This window comes from Pelodiscus sinensis, chromosome 3 (genome assembly GCF_052426305.1).
Source record: "Pelodiscus sinensis isolate ZL-2025 chromosome 3, ASM5242630v1, whole genome shotgun sequence".
Classification (NCBI taxonomy): Eukaryota; Metazoa; Chordata; order Testudines; family Trionychidae; genus Pelodiscus; species Pelodiscus sinensis.
Window position 1 is genome coordinate 6,841,964 of NC_143054.1, and position 17,121 is coordinate 6,859,084.

The 17,121-nt window shown below is 47.8% G+C and overlaps 1 protein-coding gene across 5 annotated transcripts in view; it reads right to left on the reverse strand.

The window, feature by feature from the left end:
• The window catches only part of EXTL3 (exostosin like glycosyltransferase 3), a 221,695-nt gene that overhangs the window by 91,425 nt on the left and 113,149 nt on the right, over nucleotides 1-17,121 (reverse strand). Inside the window, exon 1 of one of the 5 annotated variants that reach the window (XM_075923262.2) lies at nucleotides 9,576-11,224. The exons of the other annotated variants lie outside the window; for them this stretch is intronic. The gene's annotated coding sequence lies outside the window, so the exon portion shown is untranslated. Of the gene's footprint in view, nucleotides 1-9,575; nucleotides 11,225-17,121 lie in introns of those variants that run through there. 5 annotated transcript variants of the gene reach the window in all.

Consider the following 17,121-nt stretch of genomic DNA (forward strand, 5'->3'; position numbering starts at 1 on the left):
AGTGTCAACCTTTACCCCAGCGCCTTGCCTCCACTGGCCAAAGGAGAAAAGCAAATGACAGATGTCTGCCACAAAGAGGCTTAGCGGGCATCATGTTCATGGAGGAATTACTCTAACGACACAAAAACAAGCTTCCGTCTGCAAACAGATCCCTGTTATTCAGCTTCAGGAACAAAGTTACAGGGCTTAATAACCAGAAGCCCGAGGCTAGAGCCTTAGCATCTAGGTCATTGCATTTGGAAGGTGGACCATTTAGCTGATCTCAATGACAGCGAAATTTCAACATGCTGCCACGGGCGATATCTGTAGGAAGAAGAGGGGCTAAAACATCATAGGCTTGAGGCCCAGGCAAAAGTAGTCAAGCCATTGCGAATACAGTAAAACCTGCTCTATCTGGAACTTAAGCACCTGGAAAACTGTAGAAACCAGCAAATTTCTGACGCAGGGAAAAGCAAAACAAACAAACAAACAAACAAACAAAAAGGAAAGTGGCCCTTTAAGTATCGGGTTGCTCTTCAGATGAGCATGCAGCACATATCTGGGGAAGGGGTGAACGACAGCCATAAGCAAGCATATAATATATGGAGATATACCTAGCTCATAGAACTGGAAGGGACCTTGAGAGGTCATCGAGTCCAAGTCCCCTGCCCTCATGGCAGGACCAAGTACCTTCCCTGACAGATTTGCCCCAGATCCCTAAATGGCCCCCTCAAGGATTAAACTCACAACCCTGGGTTTAGCAGGCCAATGCTCAAACCACTGAGCTATCTCTATGGCAAGCTCTCCCCGTGGCTTCTGGCACGCCCCCCGCGGCTCCGGCCCCCGCCATTTCCCCCTTTTGCCCCCCAGCTTCCACCCTCCCACACCAGGCCGCATCCGCCCCCTCCCCAGTGGCTCGTGGCCCCCCCGCCCCCTCCAGCAGGCCACATCCCAGCCCCTGTGCCCCCTCCCCACTCGGAGGCCCCACACAGCTCCCACCCCCCGCTCAGATAACCAGAATGTTTAAGTCACCGGTACGCCCTAATCACCGGGTGTGCCGGATAACACAGGTTTTACTGTCTCAGGTAAAGTGGAGCTGTGAGCAGGAGGCAGGCCCTGGTCACAGATTTTTGCCGGGACACATCTATGACATGACAGAAACACACATACCTAAGAGGTACGAGGCACAAATCGCGTAAACCCATTCCAGAAGGATGGCACCACACCACCATGTTAGGAAACATCTTGGTATCAACACACTTTCCATAGGTAACAGGAACGTGGTGACCCGGGTTCAGGACGACAGCATGACAGACAGGGGTGTTTTGACGGAGCCACCAGGTGCAAGGTACAGGTGCGTCAGCGGGTGGCACCCTGACCGGTCAGGAGCGATGTGCCACTTCTCTGTAGTGGTGTATGAAGGTGTACCTGTATATCTCTGTACAAAGGTGTCCTTGTCTGGTCTAATCTCGCCACTGACGGAGCTGGTCCATTGCCAGGGACATACTTGTGTCAGTGGTCAGGTAGGGTCTGCTGGATACTAGGGATGTGAAGGTTTTACCGGTGAGGGTTAACGGGTGGGGCTGGAGTAGCTCCAGCCCCATGGGGAGAGGTGCTCCAGCATAGCTGCCAGAGCAGCCCCTGCCTGTGCTGACAATAAATCTGGCCTGGCTCCTTCGCCCCTTCTCTGATGTGGTGGGTTTGAGGAGTTCCCTCGGAGTGTGCTGCACTGGCTCTCTGTGCGAGGCTGGCACAGCACACACGCAGCCAGCGCCTGGTCACAGCTACCAAAGCCCAACTCTGGAGGTGACGACTGAGTGCGACCATCACCCGCTGTCACCAATGCCCCCTCTCAGCACCTCCCTTCCGGGGCCCACGGGGCGTGAAGGTGCCTAGGAATCCACTCGGCTCGGCGTGTCCATGCACACGCACAATGAGGGACTCGCTCTGGAGCCAGCCCTCCAGTCCACACAGCAGCAGCCGGTGCGGAAACGCACCGCACCGCACTCGGCACCTCGCTTTGTTGGACCTGGACAGACGCCCTCCTCACTGAGGATTTGAGAGTGATGTCGCAGAGGAAGAGTTCCCAGAGGAGCCCTTCCATGCTCTCCAGGAAGTCCGATTCAGAACAGAACGACTGAATTCACTGAGATCGGGGCCCTTCTCCTTCCCACGTTAGTTGTGAACCCCAACCTCACTGTAAGATGCTTTCTTGGGCCATCCTCACCAGCTGCCACAGCAGCTGCACAGCAGTGTAGAGCAAAGGCCATCTGGGGTCTCTCCACCTCTGGGCTCAGCTCAGCCATCTCTCAGCTTTCCACCCCTATGCTATCCCATGCCCCAAGAATCCAGCTCTGATCCTGAGCACGGTTTCTTTACAGCCTCTAGGATTTGCTGATCCAGCAAAAACAAATCAGACCTGCATCCTCCTGGAAATTAAAAACAGCAGCATCTACGTTACGTGCATGGTGGGACTTGGCTTTTCTCCCAGCGGGCGACGGGCACAGAATTCCCTGGACCAGTCAGTACAGAAACAATCTCCGTTCGCAGGGGGGAAAGAAAACAAACAATTTCATACTAATGGCATCCTTGGACAGGATGTTTAACTACAGCAATTCTCTGCTCTTATCCTTCACTCCCTCTCCTATAATCCCCCTTCCATTCCCTTGGCTTCCTCAGCGGCTGCCCCTTCCCTATGCCAAAAACAGCTTTCCAAGTCTAGATCACAATGTGCTCTCCCTACTGCATTCTTTAAACTCCCCTTTTCTGGGCTGTTAAACACAATAACCCGCCCCCCGCCCCACTCCCCCACCACCACCTGTTCTGTCTCTCCTGCAAGGTGCTTATTGCTTTAACAAAAAAACCAAACAAACAAAAACAGTCAAGTTGCTTTTATTTTTCTCATCCATCTGCCTGACATTTTTACATTGTATAGCACTGGATTCTGTAGCTCACGTCCTGCCCCTCCCCCAATTCTCCTACTCTAAGGATCTCCTAAACAAAACAAAAAATTGCTACTGCTCAGGTCTCTACAATGCACCCTCCAACAGGTTTAATACAAATATCCACCCTTTGGAAAGTACAGTTCCCAGCATGCAATGCTCCACCTCGATCTGAGCAGAATGCCAGAATGATTAAGGTGCAGAGCATGGTGCGTGGGAATCTGTAGTCCCTGTGGGATGCTGATCCATGACAAAGATTACAGATGCCACAGCTGGTTCCCATTTTAGGCACCTTGGCATCTTGCCGAGACATGCAGCTAAGCGGGCTCCTGGATTGACAAAAGCTAGGATGACCCCCACAGCAGATCCCAAACAAGGTCAGAGCCCAGGGATAGCTAGTGCTCCTGTCTGAAATACCGAGACACCATTAAGAGTTGCTAACATCCCACAGAAACCTGGAGGAAGCAAGACATAAAAGCTTTCATGTATTTAGGAACGGAAAGTTTACTGGGTGAATGCGGACAATGTCACAGCATAACCAACTAGATCCACTGCCTAACGCTTGCTCTCTAACTATTGCAAGGATGTTAACTACTCGACTAGTCGACAGGCACTTCCATATTCCTCCTTTCAAACGTACAAGAGCCCCCACTGGGGGAATGCAGAACTCTGGGAGCAGCCCATGGCCAGCGGGAAGTCCTGCTGACTCTGGCCTGATTGCAGTGTGCCAGCTTTGAAACGTACAAGAGTCCCCAGACGGATTTGAAATCTTGTGGATTTCAAAGCAGCAGCGCAACATGGAGCCCGGGGTCAGTGGGACAGTCAAGAGTCCCCTGCTGACCCTAGGCGCCATGCTGTGCTGCCGACGTGAAATGCCCCGCGGAGCCGGGGTCAGCTGGGGACTCCCCAGTTGATCCCGGGTTCTGCGGAAATGCCGCGCCGGAGCCCCCCGCTGACCGCAAGCGCCACACCGCTGATCTGGGATTCAGCTGAGCGGCACTGCTCCTTTGTCTCAGCTTCTGAAAGAGACAGCGCTGCACATCTGAGCCGGGAATCATCTGTGCGGCGCTGCCCCTTTGAACATGCCACCTCGGCGTTTCAAAGCATCAGCACCACACTGCTGATTCCGGGCTCAGCTGTGCGGCACTCTGCTTTGAAGTACCTCCCATTGCTGGCCGCCCCCTCACTCCAACCCGCTTTGCTGCCTCTATCTGATAGAGGCATCGGGGTGGGTGGGAATCGACTAGTCGATTGACTATAGGATAAACATTTGTTTATCCAATAGTCAACTAGTCCTTAACATCCCTAAACTATCGTGGTCTGTTTATGCATCATTTGAACTGCCAGGTCACCCAGCATATTAATATTTCTTAGAAGAACATTTCAACATAATGCTAGAAATGGAGTGTTTGCTGCATCCTCCTTTATGCAAGAACCAGACAGTACAGATAGCAAACAATGAGTTTAGTTCCCCCCCGAAAACAGAATGATAAAACGTTACAATTAAAACCTGCTTCCCTTAATGCAGAAGAGAGAGAAAATGAAAGACTGATCCTACCTTCACAGAAAGGCCTTTATTTAAAAAACAATTGAAGCGTATGAATAAACCATTAGCTCCTTACACAAGAAATATCACAGAGGAATGGGTTCAGAGAATTAAACTGGGAAAAGATCTGTAAGGTTGTTTAGTCCTTCCACTGCCAACACAGAACGATTCCCTACAGTATACTCCCCAATCTTGTTTAAATTTTCCAAGCACTTTCACCACTAAAACAACCAGATGGTCATCTCAGTAAGAGATGGTGGGTGTCTGGCATAAGAAAAGACAGGAGGCACCACAGTGCCAAGATGAGAGCCCAAGAGGGAAAGAGAGGAGAGTTACCATGGTATTTCCAAGTGGTACGGCCTCCTTCATGGAACATTATCTTAACATTTTAAACTTTATAAGGGAAAAAAAAAAAACTTAGAAACTTGGCAAGAACAATAACCTAATACAAATAACAGACTAACAATATTATATTAAGTACCATTAAAATACTTGTTCAGGAAAACAATGAAACTGTAAATTACCTTTTTATTATAAAGTGTTTTCAATACCACACTGTGTGGTCCCAATAGGGAATCAACTTCTCTGCCTGGCTGCGAAGTCCAAGCTAACCCCAGCTGTCCTGCCTGAGCCTCTCTCCCACTGAGGATGCTCCTTTGTTGGGATGCTGCAGTGAGCACACCTCTTTCCAGCAGGTCCACCAACGGGCTACACCCAGGCATCCCAACAGTATTCCTCCTGACCACGTCCCAACAGTCCACCGCCTTGGTCATGTGCTGTTTCCCTTGAGCCTCCTTACACACAGCCCTTCACTGCCCACCTTCTGCTGGACAATCCCCTTTTCACCCAAGCACTCTCTCTGTTCACCACTTTTCACTACCTGCCTTCTTCCGGGTACTGGGTCCTGCCATGAGGGCAGGGGACTGGACTCGATGACGTCTCGAGGTCCTTTCCAGTTCTAGCGTTCTATGATTCTGGCAGACTCCAAGCTACTTCCTCAGCTGCCTCTCTTCCCTGGGCAGCATTTTAAGTGACAGCAGGTACTAGAGCCAGGCACGTTCAGGAAGCCCCCAGCATGATTTCCTCATGGAGTTATAGTACGAACCCCAGCAAGGAAGAGAAAGAGGGAGACTAGAGAAGAAATAGGCCAAACAACAGGAACAAAAGCCCAATTCACCAACATGATACTCAGAAGCCCGCACAGACCAGCACCGGATGGATATAAATGGTGGAAACCAGTGGATACTACACATGGGAAGCGCCGGAGGAGAGAGGGACTAAGGACGCAGAGACCAGTTGGAGGCAAAGAAATCCATTCACTTAGAACAGCCACTCGTTTTAGGGTTTGTCAGTCATAACGTCCCAGCTGATGCTTCTCTAACGAGCTTGGAAAAGGCTTTCACAGAGAAACAACCGCCTCCGTGCGTACAGCTCACATTCAAGGAGCTATTTTGAGAGATCAGGCCCCTGGGGATTTAAATTCCTCTCTTCCCATTTCTTTCTCCTCCCGACGTCACCACCCACCTTTTGCACTATTACAAATGATTGCCAGGGCACGCCGGCTGGGATGACACAGAAGGCGAGGATTTCAGAAGGGGATGCTTGATGAGGGCAGGCCGGCAATTAAGGCAAAGCAGACCCCCAGGCCAAAGTTCTGCTCACTTCCAATGGCTTCCGAATCCGAGCGGAGAGAACGGCATGCAGCAAGCCGGTCTAAGCACCAATGCCGCTGTCAGAGAAAATGACGGAGCTGCCAAGGAAGCGGGCAGTCCATAAATATAGAGGGAAGAGACAAAAACAAATCTCAGCGTTTTGATCCGTAGTCTCCTGAACAAATCGTGTCGTTCGCTTTCCAAACCAAAAACGATTCTATGGGATTTTAGTTTGAGGAAGGGGGAAATAACTGCAGCAGCCCAACACCACCGAAGCAGAGAGAGCCCGGTGTTCACAAGCAATCCTAATGAACCCGGCCAGACTGCACAAGCCAAAACACGCATTCGCTGCTGTCTAGGAGGCTTTGAAGCTTGTGGTTAACCCTCTAGAATGGAACATACAAGATCAGGGCTCAGTCCCTGGCTCTGTCTTAGCATCCCAACAGGAACGCAGCAATTCACTGAACTTCCGTGCTTCAGTTTCCACATACATCGAATGGGGATAAGAAAGGGTTTTTTCCCTCCCAAATTCTGTCTTGCCTCTTTGTGGTACACACACATACACTCTCTTAATGGGGTATGTAAAGCACCCAAAACAGAGGAATACCCATCTTGACTGTGGCTTTTAGGAACCACTGTAATACAAATAATTCATGGATTTTAAGGCCACAGAGGATGACTGGATTCCCTATTCTCACCTCTTGTCTGTCACAGGCTATTGATTTTCACCAGGTTACTGGGCCCAATATAGGGGTAACTGGAGGTTAGCTAAAACATGACTTCTAGTAAGGCATCCAGTCCTTGACCTGAACACATCAAGACATGGAAAATCTACCACTGCCCTTGGTAATATGTTCCAAATTTTTAAAAAATGTGTGCCTAAATTCTAATTTGAATTTGTCTGGCTTCAACTTCCAACCACTGATTCTTCTTGATCTGCCTTTCTCCACTAGATTAAAGGAAACCGATAGCACCCAGTATCTTCTCCCTATGAAGGTATGATGCCATTGGAATTAAGTCACCTTTCAGTCTTTTTCATATTATTAAAGAGATTGATCATGCTGAATCTCCCAATGAAAGGCATGTTTTCAAATCCGATCACCATTTTTGGTGGCTATTTACTGCACACTCTCCTTTTTTTTGACATCCTTTTCAAAATATAGACCCCAGATCAAGAGACAGTATTTTATTACATGTTTCCCCTTAGAATTGACTCTAAGACCTCTTGGTATATAATCATCTTTGTGTTATCAATTTAATTTTAGACTGTATGCTTCTTTTGGGAAAGACGATGACTATGTGCATGCAAACAGCATGATAGAAAACAAAAATTATGATGGTAAATGTGAAGATGCCAGTTTTACATAGTCATGTGTCTCAGAGCAAGCACATTTTAAGTAATATTCAGCTTAAAGGTTCTTTAGCTCACACATGGGCGGCTTGCAGGGAGCATTCTGAACAGGTGGTGATAAATAAACACATGTTCTGATTACTCAATGTGACATTCAAATTTCCATGATCATAATTTCTTGTTGCCCCAATTCAGAGCCTTTTAAAACCTCCTATGATTACTAGAGCCTGAGTGATCATGGGAAAGGGAAAACAGAACAAACTTTGCCATCAGCAGTGCATCAAAAGAGACACAGGTGGGTAAATATCCACAGAAACCTCAGTGCGTCTCTCATGAGTCACCCGCCCACCTCTGCACGTCCGTAGCCGTGCTGTAGAAACTTTCATACTTCCAAATCAGATGCAACCTTAAACCAGCTCTTCTGCAACAGACAAATGATGAAATGAAGGTGAAACGAGATCCTTTCCGGAGGCCAACGCACTCTGACGTTGCTTGCCACTTCTGCTCATTAAACCTGGCAGCATTTCCTCCCCATGAGGTTCCATGAAGTAGAAACGACTTAAATCAAGGGAGCTCTTCTAAGGAGATGGAGAAACTCAATGTTTGCTAGGTCAGGATGATGCATAAAGGCTCATTAAATTAACGAAAGGGTGGGAAACTTCTCCTATGAGGAACTGACAACATGAGCTAATAAGCTACTTCAGCAGCAAACCACCTCAATTCTCTCCCTGTTACCTGCACCAGTGCACTGAACAAATGCTCTGTGAAGCAATTTTCACAACGAATGCCACGAGTCTCAGGGATCCAAAGCTGTTTGATTTCTCAGTAGTGGTAAGTTATATGGTCCTCCAAATCAGCCAACGGCACTGGCCTAAATATTGGCCTACATACTGTAATGGACTCAATTAGATCTGCTGTTTGGAATCCATCAGTGGAGGGACTGAAAAAGGTCTCTCCTCTATGTTAATGACGAAGGCCCTTCTTGGGTTACGTCTTTTGTCCAGTTATCCTCTCTGGCTTTCAAAAGAGCTGTCCTTCAAAACCCCCATAATGTGGACCACTAACTCCACATAATGAGGATGGGTGTATTGTGTCTTTAAAAAACAAACAAGCCACTTTACTAGAGCAGGAAAACAGGCAGGAGGGGATGTAGGCAGAGGAAAGGAGGAAGAAGGCAGTATAGCTTTATGGACAGTTCTCTTTTCCTTCTCACAGTAAAATCTCTTGTTCAGTGTTAGGAGAAAGCTCGTCGCCCTGAAATTCTTTGGATGGTGCTGGTATCCACCTTCTCCCACACCCTACTGATGGCTCCAAACCCCTCCTCTCCATGCCTACACACACTGCTCCTGTCTCCGCTCTCCATCACTAGCCACCTATTTCCCCTCCATGCCCACTTCTCCGCTAACCTCTGCCCTCTAAGCAGAGATACCTCTACTTGGAGGTGTCCCTATCCTACTTCTTTTACCCTCGGCTTCGGGGTGGAGTGGAGTAGGGATGTGAACAGATGGAGACAGATATATTAAAAACCCTCATCACTCAACTACCAGCCTCACGTGCCAGTTCTTTCAGTATTTAGGGATGGAAATTATCTGGTCCCCCTGATTCAAGCACATCAAGCTGTACGGTTTTTTTCTTTCACCTCAGAGATGGTGGCTTCCATTTCTGGATATTGATTTCCAGCAGTGGTACTGCATTCAGGTCCATGTTCCATATTATCAAGCCTTACTGAACGCCAAGGCAAAGCATTCATTTAGTTTTCAGGACATACTAGATTATCTTTAATTTCCTTCCCAACCACCCTGTATAGTGGCTCACAGGCAGCCTTTCCTGTTTACACGATACTGAAAGTCATGGACTTTGGAAACAAATATGAAGAGTCAAGAGCAAAAGATCCATGTGATCTTGCCCAACCTGCTCTATATAGTCCAAACACTACACTGAGTCCAAATCCTGCTGTTTGGCTTTACTAACGAAGACTTCAGCAATAATAAAAGCACCAAAATTCTGCTTGTAACCAGTCGTCTGGTTTCAGCCACTCCCTGGGGTTCCTCCCCCAAAGGCTGTCTAGCCAAAGATCCCCTCTCTTTCCAAAGAAACACACCCACCTGTGAGTCACATGTGTTCACAGAGCCCATTTCACCTTTCCCAGCAGGTTCAACATCTTCTAATAGCATGGGTAAGATGTCGGAGGTGAATGCCACAAAGCTGTTACAGTCCAATTGCTGAAAAACTCTGCCTTGTTTAGAAAGACCACTGACACAATGCTGGTGTGGGGCAGTCCTCTGGTTGTGAGTCACCTCGCTCATGCCATTCGGATGATTCCCTGATCGCCGCCTTCTCCCATCCGAGCAGAGCAGGGAAGGTTTGCACTGCCCAGGAGCAGGGCTGAGCAGAGTACAGGGAGTTCTACAGTGAGGAAGGACGTTCTTGCAGATGGAGCAACCAGGCAACTTGACCCAGCTGTGTCACAAGCTCACTGTGGGACCTCAGGCGTTCACCTCTTTGTGCTATCACACGAGCATGCAGTCCTGCAGACCGGTGACTGCAGTTCGTTTGGCTCTTCCACCTTCCTTCTCTCCTCCCCCAACAGACGTTACTAAAGGTCATCTGTTCTCTGCAGAAGTCCCTGCCGGGTCTTCAGAGTATTCCTCCAATTCTCACTGCAGATAATTCGATCTGAAATAGCGTTTGCTTTCGGTGATCCAGGGAGCACAGCTGGCTTTGAACTGGGGACAATGTTTGACACTGCCACCTACATAGTGCTTTTTATATCCGTGTACCCCCTCCTTTCACTGTTGCCTCGGGCTGCTTCCAGCGAGGTTTTTCAGTCTCTCTCCCCCCTGCCCTCACAATCTCCTTCAATCTCAGTTCTCACTGCCTTGGTCATTCAGGAGGGATGAGTGAAGACAGGAATGGCAGATCTTCTCTGCTGTTTTGCTCCACCACTTTCATAATGGTGGTTGGGGGAAGGGTGGGTCACACTAGACAGGGCACTGGTCAAGAGAGTGAGACAGCAGCTTCCCACAACTCAGGAGAGCGTCCTGCTTACAGGTCCCAGAGCAAAGAAACTGGAACATCAGGGGCAGGTAGGCAAAATCCACCCACTGTTTGGAGTGCTGCAAGCCCATGGCCAAAGACACACTGCTGAGAATCTGCAGACCAGCTTGCTAGTTTCAAAACCAAACCCAAACACACTCCTTTGCTAGCTCAGTCAGGCATCGTCCACCCAGCAGAGGGCAGTGGTGTGCGCACACAACCACAACATCGGCATTTACAAAATGATATAAGTGTTATATAACTGATTTTCTGGTTTGCGCTCAGAGACCCAGAAAACACTAGGATCCCTGTGCTATTGTATATCGCATGTCACAGGATCTGTTACTGTTTGCTTAAAAAAAAAGTGCTGTCTACATATTTCCAATGTCAATGGCTCCTGAATGATCCTTATGAAGAATACATGGTTCATATGAAGACAATGCGCGATTTTGTATTTACAGCACATTTTTGTTCCTGGTTTTGCAGCTTAATAGATAGTTGATAGCACAGCATTCCACAGAGTTTAAATACATGAACACAGAAGAGTGCCTTTGGGAAATTCTTTTATAATGCATTGGAAAGGCCAAACTGTTTTTTAGAGTTTTGTTTTTTTTACAGTTTATTTTTAAATTAAAACTGAAAATTGCTCCCAGATGGCAGTGTTAACATGCCAAGTTTCAAGCTATGGGAATTCTTCCTTTTTCTGAAGTGTCAAGTGCTAACCCTCACACAATTTGACTTCTAATAGAAAAGCTAACAACTTTTAACGCTCCTGGGAGGAGATGACTCATCTATAGGAACCTTAGCAAATATACATATATATATATATATATATATATATATATATACACACACACACACACACACACACACACACACATATATATATATATATTCTGCTGTATATAAATATATATATTCGTATATAGAAAAATATATATATATTGCAGAACATAATCAGAAAAAATAAGTAGCTTCAAGTATTAGCAGCAAAGTTTGTCCTTAAAAGCATGATCTGACTGTGGAAGACCCCAGGACAGAGCTCTAGATTCCTTAACAGGGCAGCTGTAGAAGAAAAGGGACCCTCAGGTGAACAGTCAAGTTCTACAGCAGGAGTCTCAAACTCAATTTACCTCAGGGACCAGGCTGGTCCTCAAACCCTCCTTAGAGCAACAGCTCTGGAGGGACAGGGGTCTCCACACATCCTTCTCTGTGTGCCAGCCCTGCCTGCTCCTCTCCCTGCCCGCACATCCTCTTCCCCACCTGCCGCCCCCAGGCAATTTAAAACAGCCGGGGCCCCCGCGGCCACCACCCACAGCACAGCAGGGCTAGAGTGGCTCCCCCGCCGGCACATCCCTGTGGCCCAAGGGAGGTGTGTGCAGAGCTGTCCCGTCCATAGGCCGGTTCGGAGCAGCTGCCCCAGGCCCTGTGCAGAGAGAAGCAGAGAGCCCCAGCTCACTGCACGCCTGGTCTGGTGGATGGTGCAGCAGAGTAGACTGCTGTGTTGCTTCGTTTCCCCACGATTCCTGCCGCCACGGTGAGTGTGGGGGAGCCAGACCCCTGTTGCTGTCCCGCTTCAGGGTCCCCAGTAATCCCCAAGGCCACATCCCTCAGGGAAGGAGGTTTGGGGGGAAATGATGCAACTGAGAGGAGAGGGCAGAATGGGAGGGGCTGGGCTTGGGGGAAGGGTACAGACAACCTTCCCTTCCCCGGGCCACAGGGACCCATGTACCGACAGCCACGCGAGCCAGACTGTGTAACCGCTCTCGCTGTAGATGCCTGTAGGCTAAGAGTTTGAGACCCCTGTTCTAAAGTTACTCTCAATGGCTTCCATCTCTAAATCAATAGATGATTTTTTTCTATGTGCTACATTCATAGCTCTTGGGAGCCGATAGCGTCACTTTCTGCTTCTCGGTTCATCACTAGGAAAAGAATCTACACTGGGAATTTAGCTTACTGTTGTGCTGGTGATGCAAAAAGTAGGACAGAACCTAGCTCGCCCTTCCATCGTTAGGAGGACACCACAAGGCCAAGAAGAATAAAGACCTGTTTGGCGATAAGGCAGCACTTGTGATCGGAAAACACTTGGGGCAGCAGATATGGTAGCGTAAGACTAAGATTATGCCATTGTCATGGTCACTTTTCTGATAATAGGTCAGGTAGCGAGAGAAGAGGAAAGCACCACATGCACTCGCTAACTTCGGTAACTATCTGAAATTTCAGTACAAGAAGCCAACGGGTCTGCATCTGTTCCTCACACCCGCATTTTTATTTATTACACACGTTTTCCTTCCTTGATTTGCATGATGTGGTTCTCTTCAGTGGCATCCCCTACAGAATATATTTACACCTCTGCATCTTTAAAGGACATGGTTCCTTCAAATGATCATGCATTCACAGGTGTGTTGTGAGCAAGACACAAGAAGTCATTCTTCCCCTCTACTCTGTGCTGATTAGGCCTCAATTGCAGTATTGTGTCCAGTTCTGGGCATCATATTTCAAGAAAGATGTGGAGAAACTGGAGAAGATCCCGAGAAGAGCAATAAGAATGATTGAAGGTCTAGAGAACACGAGCTATGAGGGAAGACTGAAATAACTGGGCTTGTTTAGTTTGGAAAGGAGAAGACTGAGAGGGAACATGATAGCAGTTTTCATGTATCTAAAAGGATGTTCCTAGGAAGAGGGAGAAAAATTGTTCTCCTTGGCCTTTGGTGATAGGACAAGAAGCAATGGGCTTAAACTGTAGCAAGGGAGGTTTAGGGTGGACATTAGGAAAAAGTTCCTAACTATCAGGGTGGTGAAACACTGGAATAAATTGCCCAGGGAGGTTGTGGAATCTCCATCACTGGAGACATTTCAGAGCGGGTTGGACAGACATAAGAACATAAGAACATCTATCTGGGATGGTCTAGGTGGTACAGGGTCCTGCCATGAGGACAGAGGACTGGACTCAATGACCTCTCAAGGTTCCAGTTCTAGTGTTCTATGACTCTATGATTCACAAGACAAAATACACTGCACACTCCCACAGATGAAACAAGATGTGCACATAAAACCACAGTTGATGGTTTTTTACCATCCCATCATTTCATTAGCCCATGCCACCATCTCCGGTCTTTCATTTCCTGCTGTGCTTCGGCTGACTTGGATGGTAGTAGGAAGCTGTCTGCGTGTGAGGCACAGAGATAGAACTCAACAGTAAAGTCGTAATTTAAAGCATTTAGCTTCTAACCACCTGCAGAAGCGAATTCACCATGGAATGACTCAGAGCAACGAGCATGTGAGCTTTGAAAGAATGACTTAGGAGAAACAAAGCTGATTTCTGTCTCCTTTCCTCATTCCTGCGCCTTTAGAAACTTCACCTGGTTCCCGTTTGTTCACTTCTCTTTCATCTCCTTATCAGACCTCTCCTTAATTCAGATGGTGGCACCATTCCAAGACCTTATCTGTCTCCCACATTCATTATTAAGCATTAAGCAGCTTTTCTTTTAAATTCCAATGCCAGAACCAAGATCCCATCTAGACAACAACATTCACGCCTTCAGTATGGACAGGATCAAGCTGAGCAACAGCTTACCAGCACCCTGGTCTGGAACTTGACAACAAGGGCTGGGTCACTTAATGGTCCATTCATTCCCTTTGAAGCACCCGGCATCAGCGGCTGTCAGAAGTCAGGATGGAGTAGATGGACCATTAGTCTAACCCAGTGAGGCTGTTCGTATGGAGCCCTTTAGGGAACCCACTTAAAATCGCTTTCACCCTGTGTTTTAACCACATGGGGGAGGGGAGAGGGAAGGACAGTGTAACCCTAGCCTCTATTTGTCTGGGAATGAGTGGCAGGCGAGAAATAACATGAGGATTACCTGTTGTGTTCCCTCCCTCTGGGGCATCTGCCATTGGCCACTGTCAGCAGACAAGATACTGGGCTGGACGGACCACTGATCTGACCCAGTGTGGCCAATCTTATGTTCTTATAAGGAGCACAGAAGAGCCTATTATTACTTCTTTACTAGAAGCAGAGGGTTTCATTGTGCATGCCAGAGTAAACGAGGGAGGCAAGAGTGGTAGCAATCCCCCAAATCTTACTGACTCTTCATTTGCATTTTACATGTATAATACGTTTATAAATTATCTAGACCAGCGGTCTCCAACCTTTTTACACTCAAGATCACTTTTTAAATCTCAGAACAAGCAAAGATCTACTGCCCCACCCCTCCCCCCAAAACTCCACCCCCTCCTTGAAGCCCCCCCTCTCTATTCTCCTCCTCTCCATCACTTGCTATCCCCAGCCCTTATATACTCTACACTGCCACTTTTTTTCCAATTCTTCTGTGGGAAGAGATTTTTCCAACATTTGGCCTGTCTAGACTGGACCAAATGTCAGAAAAACTCCTCCTTATTCCTCATGGAACGAGGAATATAGGGGTTACTGAAAGAGCATGTTTGCTCTTCCACTACAAAAAAGGAAGAACAAACGCATCCCTGGATGCAGAAGAGTTTTTCTGGGATACCTCTGGAATCCTGGAAAAACTCCTGCAGTCTAGCCATAACCTCACAGGGTTGAGACAGGATGTGGGGGCTCTGCAGTTGGAATGAGGGATTTGGGTGTGGGAAGGGGTGAGAGGTACAAGCTCTGGGAGGAAATCTGGATGCAGGAGGAGGTGGAGAAGGGGATGCCGGCTTGATGTTCAGCAGAGGTTGCACCGCGCTTCAGCTGATCGGGCGGCTTCTCCTCTGCTCCAGCCCAGGTAAAGCGAGGTGCACCTGGGCTGGAAACCACAGGCAGCCGCTCCTCTTTGCTCCTGCCCAGCTGCACCGCGCTCAGCCTGGGGAGGCTGCGCCACTCTCCTGCTGGCTGGGAAGCCTTTCCTCTTTGCTCCAGCCCAGCTGGAGCAAGGTGAAGTCTCCCCGGGCTGAGCGTGGTACAGCTGGGCTGGAGCAAAGAGGAGCAGCTGCCCAGCCAGCTGGCCGTGGTGTTCAGCCCAGGTGCACCATGCTCCACATGGGCTGGAGCAGAGAAGCCACCCTATCAGCTGGAGCACGGCGCAGCCTCTGCTTCTGCTGAACACCGCGGCCAGCTGACCAGGCAGCTTCCCCTGTGCTCTAGCTCATGTGGACCGTGGTGCACCTGGGCTGAACACCACGGCTAGCCGGGCAGCCGCTCCTCTTTGCTCCAACACAGCTGCACCGCGCTCAGCCCAGAAGGAGCTAAAGAGCGACTTATGCAGCCCTTGCAATCAACTGGTAGATCACGATCTACCGGTTGGTGACCACGGATCTAGAGGAAGGAATAAACAGTAAGGTGGCAAAATTTGCAGATGATACCCAACTGTTCAAGATAGTTAACACCAAAGCAGACTGTTAGGAGCTTCAAAAAGATCTCACCAAACTAAATGATTAGGCAACAAAATGGCAAAGAAATTTAATGTTAATAAATGTAAAGTAATGCACATTGGAAAAAATAATCCCAACTATGCATCATTATGATAAGGACTAATTTAGCTACAACTACTTAAGAGAGAGATCTTGGAGTCATTGTGGATAGTTCTCAGTGTGCAGCAGCAGTCAAAAAAGCAAACAGAATGTTAGGAATCATTAAAAAAGGGATAGAGAATAAGACAGAAAATATCTTATTGCCTCTATATAAAACCATGGTACACCCACATCTTGAAAATACTGCACTCAGATGCGGTCACCTCATCTCAAAAAAGATATATTGGCATTGGAAAAAGTTCAGAAAAGGGCAACAAAAGTGATTAGGGGTTTGGAACGGGTCCCATATGAAGAGAGATTAAAAAGACTGGGACTTTTCAGCTTAGAAAAGAGGACACTAAGGGGGGATATGACAGAGGTCTATAAAATCACGACTGGTGTGGAAAAAGTGAATAAGGAAAAGTTTGCTTATTCCCATAACATAAGAACTAGGGGTCACCAAATGAAATTAATAGGCAGCAGGTTTAAAACAAACAAAAGGAAGTTTTTCCTCATAGTCAACCTGTGGAACTCCTTGCCAGAGGATGTGGTGAAGACTGGGTCTTTAACAGGGTTCAAAAAAGAACTTGATAGATTCATGGAGGTTAGGTCCATCAGTGACTATTAGCCACAATGGGTAGGAATGGTGTCCCTAGCCTCTGTTTGTCTGGAAATGGATGACAGGAGAGGGATCACGTGAGGATTACCTGCTGTGTTCTCTCCCTCTGGGGCACATGACATTGGCCACTGTCGGCAGACAGGATACTGGGCTAGATGGACCTTTAGTCTGACCCAGTATGGCCATTCTTATGTAAGGTGCACTGAGTGAGCTCTTTAAACGAAATCACTGCTGCAAAACCAGCAACCTCCTCCCCTAAAAAAGTGCATGTCCCTATTAATTCCTGCCTACTGCAAACCCCAAGACTCAAGTGATCCCAGCATTGCAACTCCAATTACAGATATTTAATGCAGTAATTTCAAACCCATTTAACATTAGGAACCTCCGTCTCTCCCAGATAAGTAATCTCAGAACAACGAAGTGAAAGCTGATTGGGCTGAAGCACATAATAGGAATGTTAAAAACTGTGATCATGCAAACAAAGGAGGGGGAAGTTTCCAGGTAGTTCTTATACACTCAGAACA